Here is a 14,008-nt window from a genome sequence, read left to right as displayed (position 1 = left end):
CCCTGCAGTCAACCCAGGGAAAGGCAGTGTCCTTTAGGGAGTTGTGTGGGTGTGTCCTTGATGGCAATCCCAGTATGACTTCTTTGGTCAGAAGGTTCTGGACCAATAGGGTAAACTCTTCTGTGTAACAGAATGTATGTGTCCCAATCATGTTCTTTTCCTGTTTCTGTAGTCCCACCTGTAACCATGATGTATTGACCTGCTACCAATCTTGCATTTGTGAGTTTCCTTTGTGTTCCGTGCTTTATTTAAGCAACTGGTGGCTAAGAATCCTGGGAAACCTCTACGATCTTACACTAATGGCCTCCCTCGTCTGGATGGACTGATTTGCCATTGTCTTTGTCCTGTTTAAGACTTAATGATTTCCTTAAATTACATTTGAAATTTGTGGGGTTTTTTTTAACCCTAAAACATTTTATGACAAATGTTATTTCCAATAATGACCAAAATTTCTACATTTAGCATAATTTAAGTCAGGAGGTCTAATGCCTGTCTAGACATTAGACTCACCTGTGTTGTTTTTTAAAAAGGAGATGCTTAGTTTCCTACTCAGACCTGTAGAATCAAACACTTTGAAAGTGAGAAGCCCAATGAACAAATGATACAACTAAGGTTCTCTTTTGAATTGTGAAGGATCATTTTGTTTTTGTTTTGCTTTTTAAATATTTTATTGTGTTTTTGGGTAAAAATTTACACATGAAATTAAGCTTTCACTTAACAAATTCCTTACATTTATTGTTCAGTGATACTGGTCAAATTTTTTATACTGTGTTAACATTGTCGTTCTTTCTGTTCTGATTTTTCTATTTCCATTAGTCTAGTTTTCCTACCCATTCTCCCCATCTGCCTCATCTTTTCTTTAGCTAACAGTTTAGTTTCATTTATATTTTTCTTACAAGAGCACAGTACTCACAGGTGATATTGTTTATTTTATGAACCAAACTGTTATTTAGTTGAAAGGTGACCTCTGGAAATGGTTTCAGTTCAAAGTTTTAAAACTTCAACATCCTTTATGCAGTAGTTCTTAACCTGTGGGTCACGACCCTTTGGGGGGGGATGTTGAACTACCCTTTCACAGGGGTCACCTACGACCATCAGAAAACACATATTTCTGATAGTCTTAGGAACTGAGACACCTGTTCCTCTATCCCTCTCCAGATGGGTCTGTCCACATGCATATACGCCCACATACGAGTACTCAGCCATGAAGACTGTTACCCACGTTACACCATGCTTCAAGACAAAATTTCATTTATTTGTAATTGGAAATAAATATTTCACAATATATAATTATATATTGTATTTGTGATTAATCACTATGCTTTAATTATGTTCAATTTGTAACAATGAAAATACATCCTGCCTATGAGATATTTACATTAGGATTCATGATAGTAGCAAAATTACAGTTATGAAGTAACAATGAAAATAATTTTATGGTGGGGGGTCACCACAACATGAGGAACTGTATGAAAGGGTCACAGCATTAGGAAGGTTGAGAACCACTGCTTTAGGGTGTCTCAGAGCGATTGTCTAGAGTTCCCCTAGTTTTACCAGTCTGGCCAATTTGAAAAAGAATCTGAGTTTTTTTGTCTTGGGTTTCCTGCATGGTCTTTTGTTCAAGGTGAGTAGAACCCAACAGTTTTATTTTAGACAACTGTTTGCAAGCTTTTAAGATCCCAGGTGCTACTTACCAAATTAGGATCTAGAGCTTAAACTTTGTGAACCATGTTGTGCCATTAACCGAGTTTCTCATGAGACTATGGTCCTAACCCTTCAAACCCAGCAAACCAGTTTTATGAGATGTTTGGTTATATCTTGGAAGTGTCCATGAGGCCCGTATGAGGATAATACATTTTTAATGCTGAAATTAATAATAATGGATGTCATTACAAAAAGTGAAAATATAGATCCTTCTTGAATAGTGAGATTTAATTCACTGATAGAAATTTTGATATTTTACTTTTTCTTAAGTACTTTGCCTTAGTAAAGACAGAATATAGTAACATTCACAAAAGTTATGTGCACCTGAAATTAGTTGAGATTGTGTATTCATGGCTCGTATGTTTCCATCTCTATTTCTATTTCTACATAGATAACTAGTTAGCTAGGCAAGTAATTATTCTCTAAAAGATACAAGCTTTAAAGTGCTAATATAATGTTAATCTTTTCACTTTTATACTTATTAGAAAATTTGAAACAGTAATATATATTCCTCTATATGTTAATGTTTATTTGTGTTTTACTGACTATGCAAAGGCATTCAAGTGAGGATCAGAACAAACTATGGATCCTAACAAACTAAGAGAATAATTACAATTCCAGAACATTTCATTCATAATTAGAACATTTGGAATGTAAGAAGTATGAAACTAGGAAAATTGGAAGTGGTCAAAAATGAAATGGAATGCATAAACATCTATATCCTAGACATTGGTGAGTTGAAATGGACTGATATTGGTCATTTTGAATCAGACAATCATATGGTTTACTATGTTGGGAATGACAGATTCAAGAGGAACATCAATACATTTATTGTCAAAAGAATATTTCAAGATTTATCTTCTAGTAAAATGCAGTCTGTGGTAGGATAGTATCTATACACCTAAAAGGGAATATTTATATTTCCTACAAGGGAATACAGTTAACAAAATTGTTATTCAAATTTAGCTAAAAACCATTAAAGACAATGATGAAGAAATCAAAGAATTCTTCCAACTTCAGTTTGAAATGGATCGAATATGCATTCAAGGTTATTAGTGATTGTAATGTAAAAGTTGGAAACAAAGCAAAAGGAATAGTAGTTGGAAAATATGGCCTTGGTGACAAAACTGAAAATGAATTGAGTATGATAGAATTTTACAGAACCAACAACTTCTTCAATACTCTTTTCAACAACATAGACAGAGACTGTACATGTGGACCTCACCAGATAGAATACATAGTAATAAAATAGATCATGTTTGTGGGGGGAAATGAAGGAGAAGCTCAATATCTCCTGCTAAAATAAAACCAGGCCAGAGGCCTACAGTAGAACAGATGACCAATTGTTCATATGTAAGTTCAGGTCAAAGTTGAAGAAAATTAAAACAAGTTCATGACAGCAAAATATGACCTTAAATATATCCCACCTGATTTTAGAGAATATCTCAATAATAGACTTGAGTCATTGAACACTAATGACAAAAGATCTGATGAGCTTTGAGATGATGTGCAGAATACCATACATGAAGGTCATTAAAAAGACAGGAAAGAATAAAAAAGACCAAAGTGGATGTCTAAAGAGACTCTGAAACTTGTTCTTGAATGTAGAGTAGCTCAAGCAAATGGAAGAAATTATGACATAAAAGAGCTGAACAGAACTTTTCAAATGGGAGTTTAATAAGGCAAAGTAAAGTATGCGTGTTAATATAGGCTGACTAGAGAAACAAATACAGAAACACTTATATGTATAAAAAAGAGCTGTATATCAAACAGTAATTGTATATTAAGAAAACGTCTCAACCCAATCCAGATCAAGTCCATAAGTCTGATATTGGCCTATAAGTCTGATATTAGTCCATAACTCTCTATTCAGATTCACACAGCCACATGTAATGATGCAGAATACAGGAAGATCACAGGCTGGTGGGCACAAAAGCTTGTGGATCTAATGGCGGTGGCAGCATCTCAGCACTGGTGCGGATCTCCATGTGGCACTTCTTGTTCTCTGAGTATGACTCTTCAACAGGAAGGTGAAGCAGAAAAGAGAGAGCTCTCACAGGGCTCAGCAAGTCTCCAACTGGTGTGGTGTGTCAATAGGAAGATGAAGGTAGAGCGGGAGGGAGGCATCATCAGGCTGTGACCTGATGGACAGACTAGACTCCACCCTTAGACTTATGTATCAAGTTGATATGAAATTATGTAAGTACCACAGTGTGAATAATGAAATGTGCAAAAACTTGGAGTTAGAACACCAAAAATGAGGAATATGCTCAGTATATCTTAAGTTGAACGAATTGAAGAAAAAAGTCAAGTCTGGAGGTGCCATATTGTAGGATTCCACGGGCAAAATATAACCAATGCAGACATCATCAAACAGAAGGAAGAAATACACAGAGTCACTGTACTGGTCAGCATCCAACCATTTCAAGAGTTAGCGTATGGTCAGTAACCAATGGTATTTAAGAAAGAAAGTCAAACTGCACTGAAGGCATTAGCCAAAAACAAGGCTCTAGGAATTGACAAAATCCTAATGCAAATGTTTCAACAAGTGAGAAGAACTTGAAGAACTTGCTGATGGAGATCAAGAATTGCAGGTTTCAAAATGGATTACAGGTTAATGGAACGAAAACTAAAATCATCACAACTGTACCAACAGATAATACCATGATAAATGGAGAAAAGCCTGAAGTCAAAGATTTCATCTTACTGGTGTCCAAAATTGATGCTCATTTTAAGTTTCAAAAGTATATGGAGAAGAAAGTTTTACCAATCTTTTAGAGATGTTGATTCAACAATTCTGTCACCAATTCTGCACAAACTATTCCAGAATATAGAAAGTGACAACAGCCTTCAAAACCCAATCTATGTAGCAAGCATATTCCTAATACCAAACCAGACAAGGATGCCACAAAGACAGAAAACTACAGTCTAATATCCCTCATGACCATAGCTGCAAAACTTCTCAACAAAATTCTGGTCCATAGCATCCAACAACATAGTAATAAAAATAATTCACCATGACAAAGTAGGATTCATACCAGGTGTGATAAATCTTGTGTCAATTTGGGACTTGAGAAGATTAAGAGTGAAGGGGTGGAGTCTACTCTGTCAATCAGGTGATAGCCAGTGAGGTATCTGTGTGGGCATGGCCTTCTTCTGAGGATTCTGGGAACGCCTATATTTCCTCCTTGGAGGCAGGAGACACACTCTCTCTGCTCACTCCTTGAGAGACTCTCTACTGATAACACACACGAAGCTATGCTGATGGCAGCGAGAGCCTGGACCTGGAGAAGCCACATGGAGACCTCTGCCAGTGCTGAGATGCTTACAACGCCACAAGATTTCACATCCACTGGCCTGTGATCTTCTTGCATTCAGTATCATTGCATGTGGTTCATGAGTCTGAAGAGGATTTGATAAATTTGTATCAGACATATAAGCTAATATTGGGCTTATGGACTTGATCTGGACTGGGCTGGGATGTTTTCTCAATATTCAATTGTTCTTGTATATAAACCTCTTGCTTATACACATATGAGTGTCTATGAATTTTGTTTCTCTAGTCTACTCAGACTAACACACCAGAAATGTTGATGGTTCAACATTAGAAAAGGATTAGCACAATCCATCATATGACATCACAAGACAATGAAAGAGAACAATATGATCATAGCAATATAAGCAGAAATGGCAGTTGACAATATCCAATGCCCATTTTTAATAAAAACACTCAATAAAATAGGAACAGGAGGGAAGCTCCTCAACATTATAAAGGACACATAAGAAAAGCCAATGGCCAACATCACACACAATGGGACACAACTGAAACATTCCCTTTGAGAAAGGGAACTAGACAAGGATGCTTCCTATCGCCACTCTTATTTAGCATAGTGTTGGAAGTCTTAGCCAGAAACATTGGAGAATAAAAAAATTAAGAGAATATAAGTGGGTAAAGACAAAGTGGAACTCTTACTATCTGCAGATGACATAGTTTTATGAAGGACTCCACAAAAAGATTGTTGGAAACAATTGAAGGGTTGGTAAAGTAGCAAGATACAAGACGAACAGAGATTGATAAGATTCCTATATACTAATGAAAAGAGCTCTGAAGAAAACATGGAGAGAACAATGCCATTATAACAGTCATACAACTGATGAAATACTTAGGAATAAACTTAACCAAAGAAACAAAAGAATTGTATAAGGAAAACACTATTACAAGAAGCCCAAAGAGACCTTCACAAACAGAAGAATGTCCCATGTTCATGGATAGGCAGACATAATAATGTGAAAATATCAATGCTACTTAAGCAATCTATAAATACAATGCTATTCCAATTCAAATCCCAGCTTCTTTCTTTAAACAAATGGAAAAACTAATTACTAACTTCATATGGAGAGGGAAGAGACCCAGGATAAACAAAGAACTCCTCAAAAAGAAGAATAAGTTGGAGGCCTTGCACTACCCAATCTCAAAAGCTATCACACAGCCACAGTCAAAACAGCTTGGTACTGGTATGATGATAGATATGTCATGTCCTGAAACAACTGGGAACCAAAGTATCATATAATCAAGATATACCTCTGCTGGGCAAATACCCTAAAAAAGTAAGAGACAGATAATAACAGACATGTGCTCTTCTATGTTCATTGCAGCACAGTTCACAACAGCAAGAATCTGGAAGCAGCCCCAAGTGCCCATCAGTTGAAGAATGGATGGTACATACACACAATGGAATATTATGCATCCCTAAAAAATAAGGAACATATGAAGCACCTCATGACATGGATGGATGTGGAAACCAATGCTGAATAAAATTAGTTAATCACAAAAGGACAAATATTATATGAACCTACTACTATTAGGATAAAAACCAAGACAAAGACAGTCTCCAGTTCTCCGGCCATGTAATCTTCCAAACTGCTCCCGGAGGTGGTGAGGAAGGACATCTTAAAAACCACCTCAAGAGAGGAGGCCTCACTCCAAATGAGATCAGTTCCCCATGTCATGGGGAGAGAGAGAGAAAACAATCCCTGCCACATAACAGTGTTCTACGATCATCTCAGATCAATAGACAACCCTACTAGAGTAATTAGTGAACTTTACTGGGAAATCAGATCAAGAGTGGGGGTAGGTGGGGAATGTGTTTGCATCAGAGAAAACAATTACTTCTGATCGTGGGTCAGATGAGTGGAGGACCCCTTCATTGAGAAAAATACTCAACATTACTTATAGAAACCCCAGAGGGAGAATATATGTGGCATCGGGTTCCTAACTGGACACCTTTAACCTAGTTTCAAGTCAACTCCTGGTGATCTGGGCAGCGTCTTATAGACACCTAGGACATTAAACTCTGTCCTTTAGAGATGCACAACACCCTTTATAGATCACATTATAAGGACCCAAATTGGAAATTCCATGGGACAAAGTGGACCCTGCCTTGAACTCACTTGAAGCAGAACTCTAGGCTGGAATACTCTGTTGGAGAAGAAGCAGACAATAATGCTCCCAAGGTTAGGGAACTGAGAGTTGTTAGACTCTGGGTGGTATGTTAGAAAGGGTTCTCTAGAGAAACAAAACCAGGACACTTATGATTTTACATTTATTTATAAAGATATATATATACACAACATACGAAATGAACCGCTCATTAGTCTACAGTGCAGTAAAAATGGCTCAGTGCAACTCAATTCTGTGAAACAGCTAATACATTGACAGTCTTTCAAGCCTTGAAGGCTGCCAGGTGCAAGTCAAGGAAGAGGCAGCTGAGTTCTCTGTAGAGAAATTCAGGCAATCCGGCCACAGGCAACAAACAGCAAGGCAAGTCACCAACAGTCAGCCAGATGACTGGGTCCGACAGTCCCCAGTTCAAGCAATGTATACTCCAGTAGTGTGGAGAAACAGGTCTTCAAGGAATCTCAAACTACAGTGACACAGTTCATGGATTTGGTGTCCCACAGGTAGAGTAGCTTGCAAGTTGAGGCAGAGAACCAGCTAAGGCAGCCAAACACTGGTCTGATCATCAAAGAGCAAGAGACAAGAAAGGTGAGGCTCACCGAGCCATTTGTCTCTCTGCCCTTCAATTAATCCTACATGTGTTCATTGGCCAGGTTGGCACAGTAAAGCTACCTATCACAGGTGGGTTTGAATTTATTGCTTTGAGGGAACCCAATGAATGACGCCCCAAGATCAACAATGTTTCTGTTTTCATGCTCTTTCTGTCTTCTTGTGACATTAGTTGACCAGGCATGGTCTTGCCTTCATAAATGAATGGATCTGAAAGTATTGTCATATCTCCAACCCTCACAGCTTTTGTAAATAGCGTCCAATCACTCAAGTTATGAATATGTACAAGTTAACAATTCATGTACTAGAGACTAATAACATGTCCTTCACATGTATAAAATCCTTTGCACAACAGCGTTTTACCACTGACCATAATGCTACTACCGACAGACTTACCTTAAACCCCAAGGGGATGATCTATGATGTACAACAACAAAATGATAAAGATCTGCAAAAGTGAACCAGGGATATATAGAAACCATACTTATATGAATGGATTTTTGAGCTTTCAGTTGTCTTAGCCCTAATAGAAGGACAATTAGTTCTTGTGACATGGCCCTGCCCAGTAATTGCCCTCATGAGACCACTGAAGATATGAGCACCACAGCAAAGTGTGATGAAAAAATCAGATGGTGATTGGCTATCAGGAAAAAGAATATCTGGGGTCTTAAAGGCTTGTCTCAAAGCAAGCAGTCATCTAATGGAGGAATCAGCTAAGTCCATACAGAAGCAGCACACCAGCATGTGTGATCCAAGGATTGTAAACAATAAGCTCCAAACCCAGAGGAGAGGATGGTGCCAGTGCCTCAATTCTAAACACCAGGTTTTCAGAAAGCTATGGATGAAAGCAGTAGAAGCCTAAAATTCATTTGCAGTGTTTCCACTCGGATTGAGTCTGTGGTGAATTCCCACTGCCCACAGACTAGGAATGTGAACAGCCCTAATATCAGACAAAGAGCACTGTTCTTAGACTGGAATGTAACACCTTACCATTAGATCACCCTTTGGACCTGATTTCAACTTATCCTAAGATTTCAATATTAATTGTTTTTTCTTAGATTGAGGTCTTTCACTATTTTATATGATCAATGTTGCTGGGTTCTTTTTTCCTGTTCTTTGTCCTTGTTTCATGTTTTTCTGTAAATGGAAGCCAGGATTTATGAAGATAGTAACTAAAATAATAATTACCCAAGGGCACCAAGGAGGAAAGTGAGGAAAATTGGAAGAAATCAACACCAAAGGTTACAAGAAGGAAGAAAATGTTCCAAAGTTGATTGTGGCGATGACTGCACAGCCCTTCTTAATTTGACTGAACTATCAAATTGTATGATGTGTTAATCATAGCTCAAGAAAACTAATAAAAATGTAGACAGGCTTACTTAAGCAGTAATTAAGAAATCAAACAAGGCATTGCACTGTTCAAATCTACTGAATGGGACCTCTTTACAGTGTTGAAGAGCAAGGTTATCACTTTAAAGACTAAGGTGTGCTTGAACCACCTTAACCAAGCCATGTATTTTCAATAGCCTTATACGCATCTGAAAGTTGGGCAATCAACAAGTTATGCCAAAGAAGAATTGGTGCATTTGAGTTATGTTACTGGAGAAGAACAGTGAAAGTGCCACGAACTCCCAGAGGCACAAACAAATCTGTCTTGGAAGAAGTACAACCTGAATGATCCTTAGACATAAGGATGTCAAGACTTTGTCTCACATACTTTAAACATATTATCAGGAGAGACAAGTCCCTGTATGAGGACATCATGGCTGGTAAAGTGGAAAGTCAGCGAAAGAGAGGAGACACTCAACCTGATGGGTTGACAGGGTGCTGCAACAATGATTTCAAACAATAATTATGAAGATGGTACAGGACTGGACAATTTTTATTTCTGTTGTACATCATGTTGCCATGAGTCATAACCAATTCAATGACACCTACAACAACAACAACACTATAAGACCAACATCATCTGTCTGTTTCTCATACTGTGATGGCGTGTGTGTTGCTCTGCCACAGGAACTATGCCACGAATATTTCAAACATCAGCAGGTTCACCTATGATGGGCAGGTTTCAGTGGAGCTTTTATACAAGATAAACTAGGTAGAAGGAAGAGGCGGTTTACTTCTGAAACATTAGTCACCGGACACCTTATGAAGAGCAGCTCAAGTAGAGAGCCAACAAAACAAGAGGAAGGCTCAAAAGATGGAGTGACACAGCGGCTGTAACAATAGGCTCAAATATAGGAATGACTGTGAGGATGACCCAGGACTGGGCTCTGCCTCATATGGTTGTACATGCATTGAAAATGAAGATCCATACACAACATTGGTCATTATGAGTCAGAACTGAGTTGACAGCATCTAACAACCACCCCCATTTTATAAAATGTCTCTGTCCAATAATCAACTCATTAAGCTAAAAATGCGTTGTGCAATTTGATGTTTCAGAAGTACTTGGAGATAAACTTACTTTTTGAAAAGTGTCTACAGAATTGCAAAACCGCATTCAAAATGTTTTTTTCTGTAATGCTTAATTCCGGAATAATGAAATTTTAATTCTGTTAAATTATATCACGAGTCCCAGGGTAGTGCAAACAGTTAAGAGCAATTAACATCAACAATGATCTATTTAGGACTTTAAACTTTTTGATAATATCTCTAATTCAAGAATGATAGATATTCTCCACCAAAATGTGACTCTGGACACTCTGGGGTGCAAACTCTGAAACTATCCACCTAAACCTTCCTATACTTTCTTGGCATTCAATTCCTCCCCCTTTTTCATCTTCCCTTCTATAGCCCAAAGCCATTTAGAAACACCCCCCACTTCTTTAGTTTTTTTCTCTGGGGAAAAGGTGTTAGCTTATTTATTCATCACAAAGGGGGAAGCTATCTATCTTGATTTTATTATTATTTTAAAATGACTTGGACATAAAAGAAAACTTTTCCCTTAGCAGATGCACATTGATGTTTATTCCCTTAAGCATAATATTCAAGGGGAAAATCTCAGAACAACATTTAAGCCAATGTAGCAAAAGCTTTCTCTTAATTAGAAAAAAATAACAACCCCAAACCCTGGAACAATGCTCTCATCAAAAGGGTCATCTGAATACTACTATCTTTTCATTTCTACTATTTTTGTATAATTATTTGTGGTGAATAGCATTAGAGAAATAAATGATATACACAGAATCCACACAAAACAATCAATGTCTCTCCACCTTCAAACTCACCTTTCATGCATGTATGATATTATATCTGCATTCAAGATTTAATTTACTACACTGTTTTATTAGCTGGGTCTCTGACTGGTTTACTATATGAAAAATATTCACTGCTGTTTTAGAATCTCAAGTTGCTCTCCATCTTTTTTTCACATTGGTAACAGGGCCAGGGATCAAAGCACAGAACTAGGGCAGTCACTGCTTATGTTTGTACTTTATCTCATTAAGTGCTGATCACCAGGAAAAAGCCTGTCATGAAATTTGCCTCACAAGGAATATAAAATATATATTTTATGAAAAGAGGCTGAGCAGAAGGTGTATTTAATCTACTGTAGTGTGGGTTAGCCTCTGTTTCAGACCAAGAGCGATGATACTTGGGGAAAAAATCGAGAGTCTGCCTGCGGGCAACATTTACCCTTGATGTAGAGATTGCTACAGAAACCTAACCATTGGAAGTTTTCAACATACAAATAGGGATTTATTAAAGGAATTAATATCTTTGAAGGTTCACAAAGCAATCCCGTTTTCCTGCAAGATGGATGAAAGGCAGAGATTTCAAAACATTTGCTAGAAAACATCAATAGCCAATCCTGCTGATTTAATTTTTTTCAATCCCTCAGGCATCAAAAGAAGTTGTGACTTGTCCACATTTGCCTCAGAAGCAAAACAATATTGCAAATTAAAAATGGCTGGAGCTTGGCTGGCTGCATTTCATTTTTAATTAGTTGAAGTTTCACAATATTTATCAACCTTTCTTAAGCTCAGAGGCTAAGGAACTTCTTCCTTAACATTTGTTGTGAAAAGGCAAAATATTTTGTATTTGTAAACTAAGGGAAAGGTTCTTGGAGTCAGCTGTTCGTCACAAATCCTAAAAGATATAGTATTCCGCCGCTTCCATTTCTCCGTCCTTATTCTTGAACACGTAGATATTTGATATTCCTTTTAACCAGCTGGACTCAGCAAAACAAAACTTCCTTAAAAATTGAAGCTAAATTTTTAAGAAATTTAAGTTTAAATTTAAACAAAGATTCTGACAACATGTAAAAACCCTTATCAAAAGTTTATAAAACAACTGATGTTAGTTTTGACATTTTGTTGAGGTATAAGGACAATCCATACAGAACAACAGCAATGCAGCCAGAATTTGGAATTAAGTTTATATCACACATGAGAATAATCATTCATTCATTCATTCAAAACTGCTCTTATTTCAGGTACTATTTTAAGTACTTGGGATAAAGTGGTGAATAAAGTCAAAACCCCTGACATAATGACACTTGCATTTGTAGAAATATTCAGTCTTAAACAATACTCTGTAAATGGGAGGCGGATGTTGTTCACCTAAGTAACAAATTCTAACATTGAGAAAAATTAAAATTCCAGAACACTTCACTATGGCCATGAAGAACCTGTACATGGATCAAGAAGCAGTCATTCAAACACAACAAGGGATTACCACATGTTTAAAGTTAGGAAATGTGTGTGTCAGTGTTGTATCCTGCTTGCTGAAAGTGAGAAGGACTTGAATCACTTGTTGCTGATGATCAAGGAGTACAGCCTTCGATATGAATTACAATTCAATGTACAGAAAACCAAAATCCTCACAACTGGATAAAGGGAGAAATGATTGAAGTTGTCAATGAATTTGTCCTGCTTGGATTCACAATCAATGCTCAGAGAAGCAGCAGTCAAGAGATGAAAGGATGCATTGCATTGGGTAAATCTGCTCCTTAGAAGCAAGGATGGTGAGGTTCAGACATGAAATCAGCAGATGAGTTCCTAGAAAAGGACATCATGCTTGGTAAAGTGGAGGGACAGTGAAAAAGATGAAGGCTCTTGTGTTAGGACGGGTTGTAGAGAAACAAATCCAGTGACACTTATATGTGTAAGAAAGAGTTTTATATTAAGAAGTTATTATATATTGAGAAAACATCCCAGCCAGGCCAAACAAGTCCAGTACTCGCCCATAATTCCGTCTTCAGGCTCATGCAGTGACATGTAATAATGCAGAATGCAGGAATATCACAGGCTGGTGGGTGAAAACTCTTGTGGATCCAATGGGGATGAAGCATCACAGGGCTCTGGCAGGTCCCAGAGTGGCTCACCAGCAGGAAGGTGAAGGCAGGGAGAGAAGGGAGGTTTCAGGGTCCTCCTTATGAGAAGGCCATGCCCACAAGGACTTACCATCAGGTAGTAGCCTGCTTGATAGATTGAATACCACCTGTACACTTTCCTGTACACTTTCATATATAATTAAGTTGCCATGAAATTATCTGACTACCACAATCCTTGACAAGGTGGATTCACACAGCGAATGCACCAATGGCCTCAAGCATAATCACAATTGTGAGGATGGTGTAGGACTGGGGAGTGTCTCATTTTGTTGTATAATGGTAACTATATGTTGAATCCTACTCAATGACACCTAACGCAATAACAAGAGTAGGAATTTCACCTAGCAATAATAAGAGTAGGAATTTGACAGGGTGCTTCAGTATGATCCTGAAGAAAAGAGGTTCTGGCCAGCAACTTCCAGTTCTCTTTGCAAGCCTATCCTTACATGGAGGGATGGATGCATCAGGCTAGTTTGCTATCATTAGTGAAGGTGATCCAACTAACTCTCATTGCTATGATTACAATGTGTTGTTGTAATGTGGCTTCCCATATAGAATTTCCTATGGGAGAGAATGCACTCTGTATGGTTCTAAGAATTTCAGTTTATTTGAAGTTACAGTTCTTGTTGTAAATAAAGCAGCATTCTGATTTATATTTTAATATCTTGGGAGTTTGGTTATCATGAATCTGAATATCTCTTAAACAGTATTCTGAAAAAAGTTTTCTAGAATTATAACACTGAAACTAAGATGGTAAAAGATTGTTTCTTCAAAGATCTTTTAAAAATTTGTGACATGAGGCCCACATGGAAGAAGCATACCAGCCTGAGTGATCACGAGGTGTCGACAGGATAAGTTATAAGACATCAGAAGACCCCACACAAATAATTATATCGATG

The sequence above is a fragment of the Tenrec ecaudatus genome, chromosome 14, assembly GCF_050624435.1.
Source record: "Tenrec ecaudatus isolate mTenEca1 chromosome 14, mTenEca1.hap1, whole genome shotgun sequence".
Taxonomy (NCBI): Eukaryota; Metazoa; Chordata; class Mammalia; order Afrosoricida; family Tenrecidae; genus Tenrec; species Tenrec ecaudatus.
The sequence above is the reverse complement of the archived record's forward strand: the minus strand, read 5'-3'. Positions refer to the sequence as shown.